Source organism: Olea europaea, unplaced genomic scaffold, assembly GCF_002742605.1.
Source record: "Olea europaea var. sylvestris unplaced genomic scaffold, O_europaea_v1 scaffold291, whole genome shotgun sequence".
Taxonomy (NCBI): domain Eukaryota; kingdom Viridiplantae; phylum Streptophyta; class Magnoliopsida; order Lamiales; family Oleaceae; genus Olea; species Olea europaea.
In genome coordinates this window covers 83,111-101,279 of record NW_019247671.1, presented here as the reverse complement: position 1 = coordinate 101,279, position 18,169 = coordinate 83,111, and the positions used below count along the sequence as shown (strand labels likewise).

At 43.1% G+C, this 18,169-nt stretch overlaps 2 pseudogenes; one reads left to right on the top strand and one right to left on the bottom strand.

The window, feature by feature from the left end:
* Nucleotides 1-5,072: 5,072 nt before the first annotated feature.
* LOC111384411 lies at nucleotides 5,073-5,542 on the top strand (annotated as a pseudogene).
* Nucleotides 5,543-8,196: 2,654 nt separating this feature from the next.
* LOC111384406 lies at nucleotides 8,197-16,582 on the bottom strand (annotated as a pseudogene).
* Nucleotides 16,583-18,169: the final 1,587 nt, after the last annotated feature.

Below are 18,169 nucleotides of genomic sequence, written 5' to 3'. Positions count from 1 at the left end.
GTCTACCAACTCGAAAGTTCACAAACAAGCGTCGAGCCGAGCCCGAGCATGTCCCATTATGGACGATAAGAGATTATCGAGAAACCAATCGACTTTTATTGTGTGACGATGATTGTGATCATGAGCACCTGCTACGTTGCCAACACGTCATGCCTGAAGGGCATAGCAGGCTTCGAATGAGGTTTTCTTCAGTGCTGACATTTTGCTTATCCCTCCACGCGAGGCAAGTGAAGGATGGATCAGGGAAAGACCGAGATGGATTCGACACTTTTAGGTACATGAGTAACAAGTTTGCTTTGGCAAGGGGCCGAATCCTGCCGTCGAAATTCACAATATGATAATGATCACAGTCGCGAGCACTAATTGTAATGCCCTGTGAGCCGTGCTCAAGGGGCACCGTACGCTCGACAATGTTTCTTTCGATGCCTACATCCTGGTCTTCCCATCTTGCAAACGATCAACATTCAGTGCTGAGCCAACGCAGGCCACAAGCTTTTAGCTTCAACTTGATTTTCTAGGATGATCGAGATTCATCATCGTACATGTACGAAAAGCCTATGTTGGCAAGGGGCCAAAACGTGAGTTCGCAGTATGATGACAATCAAAATTATGAGCATGAAACATGTTGCCTTGCACACCGTGGCCAAAGGGCATCGTAGGCACTCATTCACGGTAATGTCTTACTTCGGTGCCCATGTTTTTATCCTCCTGTCGTGCAAACGAAGCACGAGACAATCCCAAGGTGACATAGGTCGTAAGGCATGAGCTTCGATCTATTTTTAAGCAACCCGATCAGAAGGAGTGCATTCACGAGAACCACATTGCAACGTGCGTCTTATACCTAGGCTAATCGATCGACACATTGTACAATTTCTTCCCCATGCATGCCCTCCGTCCTGTACCCTCATGCCATTCGACAGTCTCGTTTCTGGAAAATTTCATGCCGCTCGATTGGACATTGGAAAGTTGAAAGAACTACATTACATCATGCGTCTTATACCTAGGCCAATCGATTGACATGTTGCACAGTTTCATTCCCACGCATACCCTCCGTCCTACATCGTTGTGCCTTACGACGATCTCGATTCGGGATAATTTTGCACCAACCGATCGAACATTGGGAAGTTATAAGTACTACATTGCAACATGCATCTTATGCCTAGGACAATCGATTGACACATCACGCGGATTCTAGTCTCCAAGTAAGCCCTCCATCCGGATTGTTCCTCTCACACTCGTCGGGTCTTTACTCCATTTCTGGATCGAAATAGGCAATTGCAAAAAAATCTGGGGCCATCATTTGACACACAATGCAATTTCATGCCCATGTATACCTTCCATCTTGGTGCTGCTTGGGGGTCATCAATCGAATTATCGTCAGAGCAGAACCATCGTCGGATGAGAAACTTGCCCGGGCCAGCATATGCCGGTCCCCAAAGCTCCAAAGTTTGCAGGGACACAAGCCACCCATAGGCAGTTACTCCCTACAGTAGCTTGCACATGCTGCTTGTTCCCTTTCATGTACCTCCTCCCCCATAATAGACTTCTGAGGAAAAACTCAAGTGACAGAAGTAGCTATCAAAGGGCTGAGGAATCATACTATTTCTTTTCCATTTTCTGTAGGATTATTCAGTGATGATTTTTTAGAAAATTCTTTTTAGTGATGAAAGTATGATTGAATGGGGTCTCAAAAAAAATATTTTCTACCAAAAAGTATTTTAATTTTTTATTTAAAAAATATTAAAAATAGGGAAAAATAGGGAAAAAAATAGAAAACGGACTGGGAAAAATCCCTTAAAATCACGGGAGGCTCGTTATCATCAAATATTTGAGGAACAATTGCTCTTTTATCGAAAATAATTTTGATTCACACGCATTTTGATGCATACACAGAAATAGGGGACGTGGGTGGGAGGAAGCTGAAATGTGGTGGAAAGAACTTGAAATGTATTAAATTCAAATTACAAACTTCTACCGAATGATCATTTTATGTTCCTGACAACCATCTATCGATAAAATATCGCGAGGCTTACTTTTGCTCATCATGTGACATGAAGGCAACGCTGTATCCTTGCCATGGCAGGGATACAAGCACATTTTCAAGCACTCTCAGTCACCTTCAGGCACACAATGTGCAGGCCACATCAGGGATGTGGGCACATTTTTCAACATTTCTAGGTAGTTTCTAGGACAGGGTGTGTAGGCCATATCGCCGTGGCAGGGCATGGGCAAACTTTCAAGCACACAAAGGCAGCACTGTGTGCAGGACATGTCAGGGATGCATGCACATTTTTAGGCATTTTTGGGACACGATGTGTATGCCACGTCCAGGAGGCGGGTAGATTTCCAAGCATTTCTAGGCAATTTATGGCACACGGTGTACAGGCCATGTCCAGGACGCGGCAGGGACATTGCCTAATTTTCAGGCATTTCTAGGTAGTTTTTGGGACACGATGTGCAGGCCATATCCAGGATGCATTTTGGCACCGACAGGGATGCAACCTAATTTTCAGGCATTTCTAGGTAGTTTTTGGGACACGCATGCAAGACATGTCTAGGACACAGCCTGCTTTTCAGACATTTCTAGGTAGTTTCTGGGATACGATGGGCTGGTCATTTCCTGGAAGCATCATGGCCATAGCAGGGACGTAGCCTAATTTTCAGGAATTTCTAGGCAGCTTGTGGGCACGGTGTGCAGGCCATGTTCAGGACGGGTCCTAGCCACAGCAGGGACGCAGCTAATTTTCAGGCATTTCTAGGTAGTTTTTAATACATGGTGTGCAGGACATGTCCAGGATGTAGCCTGACTTTTAGGTATTTCAGGGCAGTTTCTAGGTACGGTTTGTAGGCCTTGTCCGAGATACATCCTGGCCGCAGCAAGGACACAGCCTAATTTTCATGCATTTCTAGGTAGTTTCTGGGACACGATTTGCAGGCCACATCTGGGACGCGTCTTGTCGACGACAGGGACACAACCTTATTTTCAGGCATTTCTAGGCAGCTTGTGGGCATGGTGTGCAGGCCACGTCAAGGATGCGCCCTGGCCACGACAGGAAGGTAGCCTAGTTTTCAAGCATTTCTAGGCAGTTTGTGTGTACGGTATGCAGGCCATGTTCTGGATGCGTCCTGGTTGCAACAGGGATGCAGCCTAATTTTCAGCCATTTCAAGGTAGTTTCTAGGACACAGTGTGTAGGACATGTCCAAGACGTAGCCAGGCCGTAGCAGGGACACAACCTGATTTTTAGGCATTTCTAGGAAATTTCTGGAACACGGTGTGTAGGTTATGTTCGAGACGCGACAGGGATGGAGCCTGATTTTCAAGAATTTCTATATAGTTTCTTGGACATGGTGTGCAGGCTGTGTTAGGGACGTGTCCTAACCACAGTCAGGATGTAGGTAGATTTTCAACCATTTCTAGATAGTTTGTGGTCACGGTGTACAGGCCATGTCTGGGATGCCTCTTGGCCGTGGTAGGGATGCAGCCAGATTTTCAGGGATTTCTAGGCTGTTTTTCGAACACGGCATGCAGGAAATGTCCAGGACGCAGCCTAATTTTCAGGCATTTCTAGGCAGTGATATAGCCTAATTTTCATGCATTTCTGGAAATGTGTGCCGGCCTTGTTCGGGATGCATCATGGCCGTGGTAGGGACGTAGCTTGAAAATCAGGCATTTCTAGGTAGTTTTTAGGACACGGTGTGCAGGCCATGTCCAGGACGTGACAGGGATGCAGACTGATTTTCAGGCATGTCTATGCAGTTTCTGGGACACGGTGTACAGGCTATGTCCAGGACGTGTTTGGGATGCAGTCTAATTTTCAGGTATTTCTAGGTAGTTTCTAGGACACTGTGTGCAGGTCATATCTGGGACATGTCTTGGCTATAGCAAGGATGTAGGGTAATTTTCAGGCACATGGAGGCACCACGGTGTACAGGCCATGTTAGGGATGCATGCACGTTCTCTAGCGTTTCTGGGTAATTTTTAGGACATGGTGTGCAGGCCATGTCCCGGACGCGTCCTGGTCGAGGCAGGGACGAAGCCTAATTTTCAAGCACACCATGGGCCGTGTCTGGGACGCATGTACATAAAGGCATATTTTCATGCACACGAAGGCAGCACGGGATACAGGCACATAAAGGCAGCATCGAGTGCTATCCATGTGAAGGATGCTGGTACACATAGGCAGCACGTAGTTCATACCGATGCCCATCGCCGGCACACCAAGCATGCTAAGGAACATCTCATGCACCTGAATTTAGCACTGCAACTAAAGGACGCTACAAGCACATGAAGGGAACAAATCAGGCACAATGCAGGAACACGGGGACATATCACAAGCACACAAAAGCACATCGATGATCGATCGAGCACCTAAACTTAACATCACGTATTTTGTGTCCACTGCATCAACTTTAGTGCAGAGGCTCATAACATCTTCGATGCTACTATTATTGTACATGGGTTTTTTTCCCTCCACACTTGGGCATTGAAAAGTAATATCAAGGACCATGGGCATTCTAGCCTCAAAGCATTCCTGGATAAAGGAAATTTCAATTAGGAGGAATGGAAGGGGAGGGATGAATCGGAGCGACAAAGGGCTGAATCTCAGTAGATCATGGTAGCAAGGCCACTCTGCCGCTTACAATACCTCATCATGTATTTAAGTCATCTACAAAGGATCCTACCCACCGCTTGATAGAAATTGTACTTCAAGGTGGCCAATGTAGCATGTCCGCTGCGAGGGCTTGGCCAACAACATGTGCCTCTGGGTGTCATAAGGTCCCTACTGTGGGTCGGCAAATGGACGGTGGGTGCATACATCGCTTCTAGCCCGGATTCAACTTATAGGCTTTCAGTCATAATCCAGCGCATGGTAGTTCTGGGTCAATGGCTTTTCAACCAAGCTCGATGATCAATTGTGTAAATCAACGGTTCCTCTCGTACTAGGTTGAATTACTATTGAGACACTATCATCAGTAGGGTAAAACTAACCTACCTCACGACAGTCTAAACCAAGCTCACGTTCTTTATTGGCAGGTGAACAATCTAACACTTGGTGAATTCTACTTCATAATGATAGGAAGAGCCTACATCGAAGGATAAAAAAGCAATGTTGCAATGAACGCTTGGTTGCCACAAGCCAGTTATCCATGTGGTAATTTTTTTGTCACCTCTAGCTTCAAATTTCGAAGGTGTAAAGGATCGTTAGGCCATGCTTTCAGGATTCGTATTCGTACTAGAAATTAGAATCAAACGTGCTTTTTCCATTCTATTCCACACGTGATTTCAATTTTCGTTGAGCTCATCTTAGGACACCTGCATTATCTTTTAACAGATGTGCCACCCCAACCAAACTCCCCACTTGACAATGTCTTTCACCCAGATCGACCCTCGACGCAAGCCTTGGTCCAAAAAAAGGGGTAGCACCCCACCTCCAATTTACGAAATAAATAAAATAACGTTAAAAGTAGTGGTATTTCACTTTAGCCTTTCGGCTCCCACTTATCCTGCACCTCTCAAGTCATTTCACAAAGTCAGACTAGAGTAAAGCTCAACAGGGTCTTCTTTCCCCACTGATTCTGCCAAGCCCATTCTCTTGGCTGTGGTTTCGCTAGATAGTAGACTGGGATAGTGGGAATCTCGCTAATCCATTCATGTACATCACTAATTAGATGACGAGGCATTTGGTTACCTTAAGAGAGTCATAGTTACTCCTACCATTTACCCTGCGCTTGGTTGAATTTCTTCACTTTGACATTCAGAGCACTGGGTAGAAATCACATTGCATGAGCATCCGCAGGAACCATCATAATGCTTTGTTTTAATTAAACAGTCAGATTTCCCTTTTTGGTACCAGTTCTAAGTCGACTGTTCGACGCCTAGGAAAAGCCTCGAAGGAGTCATTCCCAGTCCATCCTCTAGCCAACACGCAACGATCTCCTCGAGCCGTGATAGTAGCTCGAGCAGTCCACCGATAGTCGACAGGTACAGGACTGGGACCCCCATGCCTAGTTCTCAAAGCTAATCCTTTTCCTGAAATTAGGGATCCATTTTGCCGACTCCCTTGCCTACATTGTTCCATTGCCAAAGGCTATTCACCTTGGAGACTTGATGCAATTATGAGTACGATCGGGTGCGGACGGTACTCGATCCTTCGAATTTTCAAGGGTAACCAGGGGCACACCGGACACCACAAGATGTGCGATGCTCTTCCAGTCCCTAGACCCTATCTCTGGCTAAGCCATTTCTAGAGTGGACAGACTGTTAAATAGAAAAGATAACTCTTCCTGAGGCCCTCATCGACATCACCGAACTCCCTAGCATTATCATCAACCGTCGCGTCCCGATTCAGGAATTTTAACCCGATTTCCTTTCGGTCCACGCATGAAACGCGCTATCAGTCAGGCTTTCTCGACCCTTAGGATTGACTAACCGTGTGCAAGTGTCGTTCACATGAAACCTTTCCCCTCTTCAGCCTTCAAAGTTCCCATTTGAATAATTTCTACTACCATTAAGATTTGCAATGACGACCACTCACGCCTGGGCCCAAGGTTTTGCATTGACCATTGCACTCCCTACTCATCAAGGCCTGGAGCTTATCTCGATAGCTGGGTATAGGTCGTGCGCTTCAGCGCCATCTATTTTTGGGGCTTGTTGACTTGACAGGTGAGTTGTTACACACTCCTTAGCGGATTTCGACTTCCATAACCATCGTCTTGCTGTCTTAATTGACCAATACCCTTTGTGGGATCTAGGTCAATGCACAATTGGGCATCGTAACTCGACTTTCAGTTCATCTCACATCGTCAATTTTGCTTACCAAAAATGGCCCACTTGGAGCTCTCGATTCCATGGCATGGCTCAAAGAAGCAGCCGTGCCATCCTACCTATTAAAATTTGAGAATAGTTTAAGGGTGTTGAGCCCCTGATGCCTCTAATCATTGGCTTTACCAGATAAAACTCGCGCTCGATCTCCAGCTATCGTGAGGAAAACTTTGGAGAGAACCAACTACTAGATGGTTTGATTAGTCTTTCACCCCTATACCCAAGTCAGACGAATGATTTGTACGTTAGTATCACTGCGGACCTCCACCAGAGTTTCCTCTGGCTTTACCTTGCTTAGGCATAGTTCACCATCTTTCGGGTCTCGACAGGTATGCTTGCACTTAAACCTTTCTCAGAAGATCGAGGTCGGTCATCGTTGCATCCCTTAGAAAATCACACCAATCAGCTTCATTGTGCCTTATGGGTTTACTCATCCATTGACTCGCACACATGTCAACTCCTTGGTACGTGTTTCAAGATGGGTCGAATGGAGAGCCCGCAGGCCAGCACCGAGAGCGCACAGGTGCTAAGGTACGTCAAGGATGCATGCTGTCTGCCATAATTAGGATGACAGCATTCTGCAGACGTGTTGACTTCCCGAGCTTTGGCCATCGCCTTAATTCATGCTAGTCCGTGCCCTGAGTCGATGGATGAATCGGTTCGTCGTCGTTCCATGTCTGATCAGGATGCATCGCCGACCCCCATTCGCTTCTCTCCCAACAATTTCAAGCACTCTTTAACTCTTTTTTTAAAGTTCATTTCATCTTTTCCTTACGGTACTTGTTCGCTATCGGTCTCTCGCCCGTATTTAGCCTTCGATGCAATTTATGACCTGATTGGGACTGCATTCCCAAATAATCTGACTCCCCAACGGTGCCTCGTGGTACGACAAGGTTCGACCACAATGGAGCCCTCTCTGGTGCCCTTTTCAAAGGGACTTGAACTCGATCCGCCATTAAGAACGCTTCTCTGGACTACAATTCGAATGGTGGGGCCGTCTGATTCTCAAGTTGGACTTTTCTAGGTTCGCTCACCGTTACTAGGAGAATCCTTGTAAGTTTTTTTTCCTCCGCTTGTTGATATGCTAAAACTCAACGGGTGATCCCGGCTAACCTGGGGTCACCGTTGAGGCACAAGAAGCACCTCTGAGGTCGAGGCATTCAGGCCGAACGACGTAGTCGTGCATGACAACCGGCAAGTTGAGGACTATAACCACCAATTACCATAACTCACGTTGATTTCGAATCGCATTTGGGTCAGCCGCTAGCGGATGTGCACAGGAGGCTAGTGTCTGGCCCAACGCTTGTGATCTCGCATTGGGGATGGGTGGAAGGACGATGATGTATGTGATGCCCAAGCAGATGTACCCTCATTATAATGGCCTCGGTCACAACTTGCATTCAAAAACTTGATGGTTCAGGAGATTCTGCAATTCACACCAAGTATCGTATTTTACTGCATTTTTCATCGATACGAGAGCCAAGATATCCATTGCCGAGAGTTATTTCAGTTTCGACGCCTACCCTATCCCTGAGGTACCAATCATAAATGGGGCACTAAAGGATGAACAATGTTTTGAGTGTTCCTTAATGCTTTTCATGTTGGGGTTCGTCAGGCCGTAAGATGGGTACATGTGCACACATCAATGGAGTGGGTCTCCAACTCGGGACGTCACATTTGATCATGCCTGCATCGTCCTTTCGTGCATGTCGTGGAAGGGGCTTATGGGTCTACTTTGAAGGTTTCAACAATGATCCTTCAGCAAGTTCACCTACGAAAACCTTGTTACAACATCTCCTTCCTCTAAATGATAAGGTTTAGTTTACTTCTCGCAACGTCGTGGGCAGCAGACCATCTATGTCATCGCAATTCTAACACTTTACCGAACCATTCAAATGGTAGGAGTGACGGGTGATGTGTACAAAGGGCAAAGACGTAGTCAACACGAGCTAATGACTCCCACTTACTAGGAATTCCTCATTGAAGACCAACAATTGCAATGATCTATCCCCATCACTACAAAATTTTAAAGATTACCTGGACCTATCGACCAAGGCTATAAACTCATTGAATACATTAGTGTAGCGTACATGTAGCCCTGAACATCTAAGGGCATCACAGACCTGTTATTACCTCAAACTTTCGTGGCCTAAAAGGCCATCGTCCCTCTAAGAAGCTGGCCGCGAAGGGATATCTCGACATAGCTAGTTAGTAGGCTGAGGTCTCATTCATTAACGAAATTAACCAGACAAATTGTTCCACCAACTAAGAACAGCCATGCAACACCACCCATAGAATTTAGAAAGAGCTCTCAGTCAGAGAGAGATACTCTCAACCTAGTGAGAGAAAGTCCCACTTGGTGCACACTTGCCTTGAGAGTTTTCTTATGAATTTTCTTATGTTAAACTTGATTTCTACTTTTTCTTCTTGGGAATTGATTTTAACATTCTGGTTTAATTCATTTTAAGATCCACATTTGCATTGTTTGGAAATTAATCTAGTAGGTTTCTTGGTTTTCTTCGACTTCCATTGCAAAGGTCCAGATTTGGGTTTCTACTTGCTGTGTGGGTTTTAGCTCCAGCTTGTTTGTGGTCCTATGCTCATCTTGTTCAAGGTGGGTACTTCTATGTTTTCTTGGACTTATCTTGTTCAAGAGTTGTTCTGGACCAGGTTTGGTTTCTATTGCTATGTGGTTTCTCTTTCACAGGTCTGGTTTTCTTTCGGTATCGGCTACACTGTGGTTACTACTCAATCTTGCTTGGTTTTTATCCTTATCTTTGGTTGTCGATTTTTGGGTTGGTCAGCTTTGGGGATCCAGTTCGATAGCTTACTGGTTTTAACTTGGTCTTGGTTTCAATTTTTCAATTTTGATGGTGTCCTTGGCCGAATTTCTATTGGTTTTTCCTTTCTTGGACGCTGTTGGTCCAGGTTCATAACTTGTTCATGCTTCTGACTTTGGTTTTCATAGTTTCTTTCATGGCCTTTGCTCTTTTACCTCCTGTGCTGTGTTCTTCGTGTTCGTGGTTTTTTTCTTGCTGTTTTTGTATGCTTTGTATATGTATTCTATTGTTTGATATAAATTTGAATTCTTGGTCTTTGGTCCTCCCTATCTCTTTTCTAGTTGCTGACGGTTGCAGGGGTTGGTGAGCTGGTTTTTGGGTTTTGCAGCTTCTTCTTTCGTGTTTGCAGGTTCTTGCAGTCATTTCTCTGATTGTTCTTTGCTTAGGTTATTTTCGTAGTTGATTTTTTGGGTTGGTGGTCCCTTGTTTTGACCCGGCCCATATCCCTTTATTTTGAGCTAGTCTTGTTTGTTTGCTGGGCCATATTTGTTTGATCTATTTCATTTCTGGGTTGCTGGACTTTCTCCGTGTTGCTGGATTCATAGTTATGGTCATCTCTTCTTGGGCCGATTTGTGTTTCGCTGTAATTTGCTTGGCTGTCCTTTTTCTTAAAGGACTCTATTTTTGGACCCTTTCTTTTGGGGCCTCTCAACCAGTTCGGACTCTTGGTTTCTTGTGATTGACTATCAATAAAAAGAAGATCAATTCTCGACTTCCTCCTATAATTCCAAGTCTGTTCGTTTGCCTCCTATTGAGGATAGTTTTGTTTCACCTTTGAAGCTTAATTCGGTAAAGCATAAGTTAGCTAATTTACCATCACCAAGTGTTTTTTTAAAGCTTGGTGAGGAGGATACAGATTTGGAGCAATCTGACTTTGAATCAAATTAATTAAAATTGATGAATCAAAGTAATGGAAAGGATACCTGTATTGATGGGGTTATTGACAAAAAAAACCCCATGAGATAATCTTTTTAAAGATAATCAAAAATTGGAGGAAAATATCATGTTGAAACCTTTCCATAACCAGTTGGATGAGGTTGTATTGGGTGAATGTGGCGAAGACAATACTGAGAATTCTTGGGGATATGGGCTTGTTGGATATTTCATCGGTCGGTTTTTGGGAGAAGTGGCTCTTCTTCAACTTTGTGACTCATGGAAGGTGGATTATAAATATTTTGTACACGCTAGTGGTTGGTTAGTGTTCAAATTCAAAATGGATGTGGATAGATTAAGTGTGTTGCATGGAGGCCCATACTTGGTTTATGAGAGACCGTTAATGCTAAAAACCATGCCACGTTATTTTGATTTCAATGATAAAGATGTGAGCACTATGTCAATATGGATAAACCTACCAGGGTTGTCCTTGGAATTTCGGAACACGAACGCCTTGGGTAAAATTGTCTCAAAGGTTGGGAAACCTATCTCAACCAACAAAGTCACAGCAACAAAAGGTCGACTATCTTTTGCAAAATCTCTAGTTGAAGTTGGTGCTTCCATTGAACTTGTGCAGGATGTAAAGATTAGGCTCCCAAATGGAATATTGAGGGAACAAGAAATCTGTCTGAGCATGAACCAAAATTTTGTGGTTCTTGTGGAGTATTCGATCACTCGACTATTGGATGCAGCAAAAAACATACCGGGGGGAGAAAGGAGTTGGAAAATCTATGGAGAATGCCCAATGAAAATATGGGTAGACTGGTTAATCCATCCCTTATTCACAGATTTCTCTTCTCGAGGCAACTTGTAGTGAGCAAGTCAATGGAAAATAGCAAAATACAGATTTGGATGGGCATTTTAGGTAGGCTCTTAACCAAAAATCTGGGTAATTTACTGCTGAAAATGTAGATACCCAGCAGGTGGAAAACCTAACTCAGATTGAGGCGCTGTTTGTGAAGGTTATTGGCAAGAAAAATAAGGCTGTTGGGATGAAAAAATCTGCTCACGATGGGTCATCAAAATTTGGGACAGAACCATCACCTAATATTAATGAGGCAGTTCCTAGTATATCTGGAAATGAAAAGCTAAAAGGCAAAGTTGAGGAGAAAAAGAAGTCGAGATCAAAAGTTAACGAGAAGAAGGGAACATCCCTTGCTTCAACCTCATGAAGATCACTTCTTGGAACATTAGGGGTATGAATCCACCCCTTAAACAAAATGGGATTTGAGATTTTATCAAACGTCATTGCATTAATATTATGGGTATTTTGGAAACTAAGTTAGGGGATAAAAAATTGAAGATGATTTTATGGTATAAGTTCGATGGCTTCATGCAAGTAAATAATTTTTGAACGCATAGAGCTGGAAGGATCTTAATTTTTTGGAATCCATCCAAAGTGTTTTTGGATGTGATGGAGGTTCATCCACAAATCATCCATTACAAAGCTACTTGCAAGGTAACATATTTTACTTTTCTTGTGAGTTTCATTTATGGATTTCATATTATGGTTAACCATTGGCCACTTTGGAATATCATTATGGAGTTCAACGCTAATGTTTTGTTGCCTTGGTTGATTCTTCGTGACTACAACAATGTTCTTAAATTTGATGAGAAATGTAATGGGGCGGATGTTACCCCTTATGAAATTAAGGATTTTGCAAATTGTTGCCTTCATGTTGGTCTTATGGATGTACGATCCAGTGGATGTTATTACACGTGGACTAATGGTTCAATTTGGAGCAAAATTGATTGGGAAATGGTCAATGATATTTGTGTGCAAAATGGGACATATGTTGATGCAAATTTTCTATCTTCTGGATGCCTTTTCGACCATTTCCCTTGCATTATTTCTATACGTAACTGTGTTGGTGGTGTAAAGAGACCTTTCAAGTTTTTTAACATGTGGACCAAGCATGAGGACTTCCATGATCTTATTAGAGCTTGCTGGAATTCTTACTTGTAAGGGACAAAATAATTTATCCTTTGCAAGATATTGAGCGAACTTAAGGGTGCTTTGAAGGAGCTTAATTTTAAGCATTTTCAGCACATTTCAACTAGGGTAACTGAGGCTAAAAATGATTTGGAGACTGCCCAATTACAGCTGCACAATCAGCCTATGAATGCGCATCTTCAACTTAAGGTTGCTAGATTGAGGAAAAAGGCCATCAGTTTATGTGAAGTGGAACGTAGTTTTTATTATCAAAAGGCTAAGTGTGTCTTCCTTAAGAAAAGTGATAAATGTACAAAGTTCTTTCACTCGATCATTAAAAGGAACTCTAGAAAGAATTTTATTGCTACTACACTTAAAGAAGACGGGATGTATACTTCATCGCATGATCAAGTTGCTACAGAATTTGTCAAATTATGTACTTCTTTGTTGGGCAAAAATGCCCCACTCGACCTATTGAGATGGATATTGTTACAAATGGTTCTTTGGTCTCTTTGGAACAAGGTGACACTTTGATTCGGGACATTAATTCTTGCTTCTAGATTGAGACCCGTTTTGGGAGGCATTGTTGATTTTGCACAAGTACCTTATGTGGAAGGTAGGAGTATCACAGAGAACATTTATCTTGCCCAAGAATTCTTGAGGCAATACAATAGGAAAAGGGTTCCTCCAAGATGCCTCCTAATAATTGATCTTTCCAAAGCTTACGATTCGGTAAGTTGGGATTTCCTTAGAGATGTTCTTCATGGGTTGCGATTCCCCTTGAGATTTGTTCATTGGGTTATGGAATGTGTCACTTCTACAACATATTCTATAGCTTTGAATGGGACTTTGCATGGATTTTTCAAATGAAGGAAAGGTCTTCAGCAAGGTGACCCCCTGTCTCCCTTCTTATTTGTGCTTTGTATTGAATACTTCTCAAGATTTCTTAAAGCTACCAGGAATGATAGTGATTTCAACTTTCACCCAAAATGTGGTCCCCAAAAGATCACCCATTTAGCTTTTGCGAATGATTTGATGCTATTAGCTAGGGGAGATGCTATATCGATAAAAATTCTCATGGATTTCCTTTCAAATTTTGGTTTGGTATTGGGATTAAGGTTGAACGTTCTCAAATCCAGCTTGTTTACAGCTAGAATTCATGGACAGATTCTTGAGGATATCTTGCAATTAACAAATGTACCGAGGGAAAGTATGCCATTTCGATATTTGGGCATCCCCGTTGCATCGGAAAAACTTAAAGTAAGTTGTTATGCTCCTTTTCTTGACAAAATGACAACATATATTGGGGCATGAGATTGTTCTACATTATCTTATGCAGGCAAGATTGAACTTATAAGGGCGGTTCTTCAAGGAGTGGAATGTTTATGGCTTTCTATTTTCCCTATTCTGGCTACAATTATATCAAGGATTATTAGCCTTTGTCGGAAATTTGTTTGGGGATCTAAGAAGCCTTTGGTTTCATGGAAGGATTTTTGCCTTCCTAGAGAGGAAGGGGGTCTTGGATTGAAGGAGTTGAAGAGTTGAAATTTACTGCTACTTACTAAATCCCTTTGGAACATTCAACAAAAAAGGGACTCCCTTTGGATCCGGTAGGTTCATCAAATCTATCTTAAAGGAATGTGTATTTGGGAGGTTGCTTCGAGTAAAGATCACTCCCCATTGTTTAAAAAGTTGCTGGAAATTAGGAATTTATTTAGGCAAAATGTGATTATTTCCCAGAATTTCACGCGAGGACAGAATATACAATCTGTCTAGCTGAACGGTGATAATTCTATGATTGTACATGCTGGAATTCACTTGTTTCAAGTACCTATGGATCTACACATCACTGGCCAATCTCAAATCTGGTCAGCTGATGAGCAGAATGACCGAAATAGGGAAGTGCTAGACAAATTAGTAAGCTGGTCGGTGGGGGGGGGGGAATTTAGCACCAAACTTTCTTTTGACTTCTTCAGGTTGAGAGGTACAAAAAAGGGATGGGCTATCGATGTTTGGATTTCTTGTATCACTCCGAAGCACTCTTTTTTGCTTTGGTTAGGAGTCCAATCAATACTCCTAACTAAAGACAAATTGCATTTCTTGGATATTGATTGTAAACATGTTTTATGTGGGTATATGGACGAAATTGTTCGTCACTTATTTTTTGAATGTTTCTTCACTTCGACATTATGGGGAAATATTAGACAGTGGCTCGGAATCAAAAGATCTATGTCTACACTTGCAAGGGCTTTAAAGTGGATGAAAAAAGAGGCTCGTGGGACGTCATGGCAAAGTAAAGCGAAGAGGGTTTCTCTTGCGAGCATCGTATACTACATTTAGCTTTCTCGAAATAGGAAGATTTTTGAAGACCTTTCACCTCACTTGGATTCCATCATGAGACGGATTGAGGCACACAAATAAAAAGTTAAGTTCTCTTTGTATCCGGATGTCTTGATCCATTTAGAATCCTTAGCATTGGGTCATTGACTTATTTTGTACTTCATTTTTTATATTTCTTGGGGATGCCCAGAGTAATTGTATGTGACATTGGCTTTTGTTTGTCGGGGAATGCTCGGTGTACTAGTATATGAACATTTATTATCAATGATATTTTCATTTATAGATAAAAAAATAGAAAGAGCTCTCAGTCTGTCAATCCTTACTAAGTCTGGACCTGATAAGTTTTCTTGTGTTGAGTCAAATTAAGCCTCAAGCTCCACTCCTGGTGGTGCCCTTCCATCAATTCCTTTAAGTTTTAGGCTTGTGACCATACTCCCCTCGAAACCTAAAAACTTTGATTTCTCATATGGTGCCGGTAGAGTCCTATAAGCAACATTTGTTGATCCTTGGTCAGCATCGTTTATGGTTGAGACTAGGACAATATCTGATCGTCCTCGAGCCCCCTAACTATCATTCTTGATTAATGAAAACATCCTTGGCAAATGCTTTTGCAGTTGTTCATCTTTCATAAATCTAAGAATTTCACCTCTGACTATGAAATACAAATGCCCCCGACTGTCCCTGTTAGTCATTATTTCGATCCCGAAGGCCAACATAATAGGACCAAAATCCTATAATGTTATCTCATGCTAATGTATCTAGAGCATAAGCTTGCTTTGAGCACTCTAATTTCTTCAAAGTAACAGCGCTAGAAGCACAACCCGACCAGTTAAGACCAGGAGCACATCGCCAACAGAAGGGATAAGACGATCGATGCACACCATAAATGGACCGACCGACGCAACCGACCCAACCCAAGGTCCAACTATGAGCTTTTTAACTGCAACAACTTAAATATATGCTATTGGAGCTAGAATTACCATGACTACTGGTACCAAACTTGCCCTCCAAGGGATCTTAGTTAAGGAATTTAGATTGTACTCATTCCAATTACCAGACTCTCAGAGCCTGGTATTGTTATTTATTGTCACTACCTTCCCATGTCAGGATTGAGTAATTTAGGCGCCTGCTACCTTCCTTGGATGTGGTAGTAATTTCTTAGGCTCCCTTTATGGAATTGAACCCTAATTCTCCATCATCCATCACCATAGTAGACACAGTCTACCATCAAAAGTTGATAGGGTAGAAATTTGAATGATGCATCGTTGGCATGAGGGCTGTGCAATTCGTCGAGTTATCATGAATCATCATAGCAACGGGTGGAGCCTGCGTAGACCTTTTATCTAATAAATGAGTCCTTTCTAGAGGTCAGGGTTTGTTGCACGTATTAGCTCTAGAATTACTATGGTTATCCGAGTAGCAGGTACCATCAAACAAGCTATAACTGATTATATGAGCCATTCATATTTTTTCACAGTATAAATTAATTCATAATTACACATGTATGGCTTAATCTTTGAGACAAGCATATGACCACTGGATGGATCAACCAGGTAGCATTTCTCTTCGATGTCAACATCACACAGATGGAGGGAATCAAGATAGAGATGATCGAACAAGAGATTCGAGCACCGAATGAATAGGCGTGAGGAGGACGTTGTCACTGCCCAAGCAAGGATCCAACGTACCCAAACACGCCGATTGAAACTCATGTACTTTACGTACACGATGCCAAAGCAAAGTGTACCACATGTTTGCCAACCCGAAAGTTCACAAACAAGCAACGACCCTAGCCTGAGCACGTCCCACTATGGACGGTAAAAGATTATTGAGAAACCAACTGAATTTTATCGTTTGACGATGGTCGTGATTGTGAGCACCTGCTACATTGCCCAACATGTCGTGCCCAAAGGACACAGCACGCTTCAAGCAACGTTTTCTTTGATGCCGATGTTTTGTTTATCTCTCCACGGGAGGTAAGCGAAGGATGGATCGGGGAAAGATCGAGATGGATTCGGCACTTTCAGGCAAATGAGCAAGAAGCCTGCATTAGCAAGGGGCCGAATCATGCCGTCAAAGTTCACACTGCGATGATGGTCACAGTCATGAGTACTTACTGCAATGCCCTACGAGCCACGCCCGAGGGGCAGTGTATGCTTAACAATGTCTCTTTCGATGCCCACATCCTAGTCCTTCCTTCTTGCAAACGAGCAGCATCCAGTGTCGACCCGATGCAGTTCGCAAGCATCTAGCTTCGGCCTAATTTTTGAGGAAGATCGAGATTCACCATTACACATGGACGGAAAGCCCGTGTTGGCAAGGGGTCGAAACTTGAGTTAGCAGTATGATGACAGTTACAATTATGAGCACCAAACACGTTGCCTCGTATGTCATGCCCAAGGAAGATTGCATGTACTTGTCGACGACAACGTCTTACTTCAATGCTCACATTTTGGTCCTCTTGTCATGTGAACGAAGTACGAGATGATCCGAAGGCAACGCAGGCCACAAGGCACGAGCTTCGATCAATTTTTAGGCAACCCGATTGGAAGGAGTGTGTTCACGAGAACTACATTGCAACTTGCGTCTTATGCCAAGGCCAATTGACTGACGTGTCGCACAGTTTCATCCCCATGTATGCCCTCCATCCTATATCGCCATACCTTTCGATGGTCTTATTTTCAAACAATTATTCGTCGCTCGATCGGACATTGGAAAGTTATAGGAACTATGTTATAGCGTGCATCTTATGCCTAGGCCAATCACGAGAAGCTCGTTACCATCAAATACTAGAGGAGCAATTGCTCTTCTGTCGAAAATAATTTCGATTCACGCGTATTTGATGCATGCAAGGAAATAAATGATGGGGATGGAAGGAAAGTGAACTGTGGTGGAAACAATTCGAAATGTATTAAATTTGAACGATAAACTTCTATCGAGCGATCATTTTATGTTCCTGACAACCATCCATCAATAAAACATCACAAGGCTTACTTTTACTCGTCATGTGACATGAAGGTAGCGCCATGTCTTGGCAGTGACAGGGACGCAGGCACATTTTCAGGCACCTTCAGGAACACGATGTGCAGGCCATGTCAAGGATGTGGGTGCGTTTTCAGGCATTTCTAGGCAGTTTTTGGGACAAGGTATGCAGGCTATGTCCGGGACGATCCTCGTCGCGACAGGGATGTGGACAGATTTTCATGCATACGAAGGGAGCACTATGTGTAGGCCATGTCAAGGACGCAGACACGTTTTCAAGCATTTTGGGACACGATGTGTAGGCCACGTCTAGGATG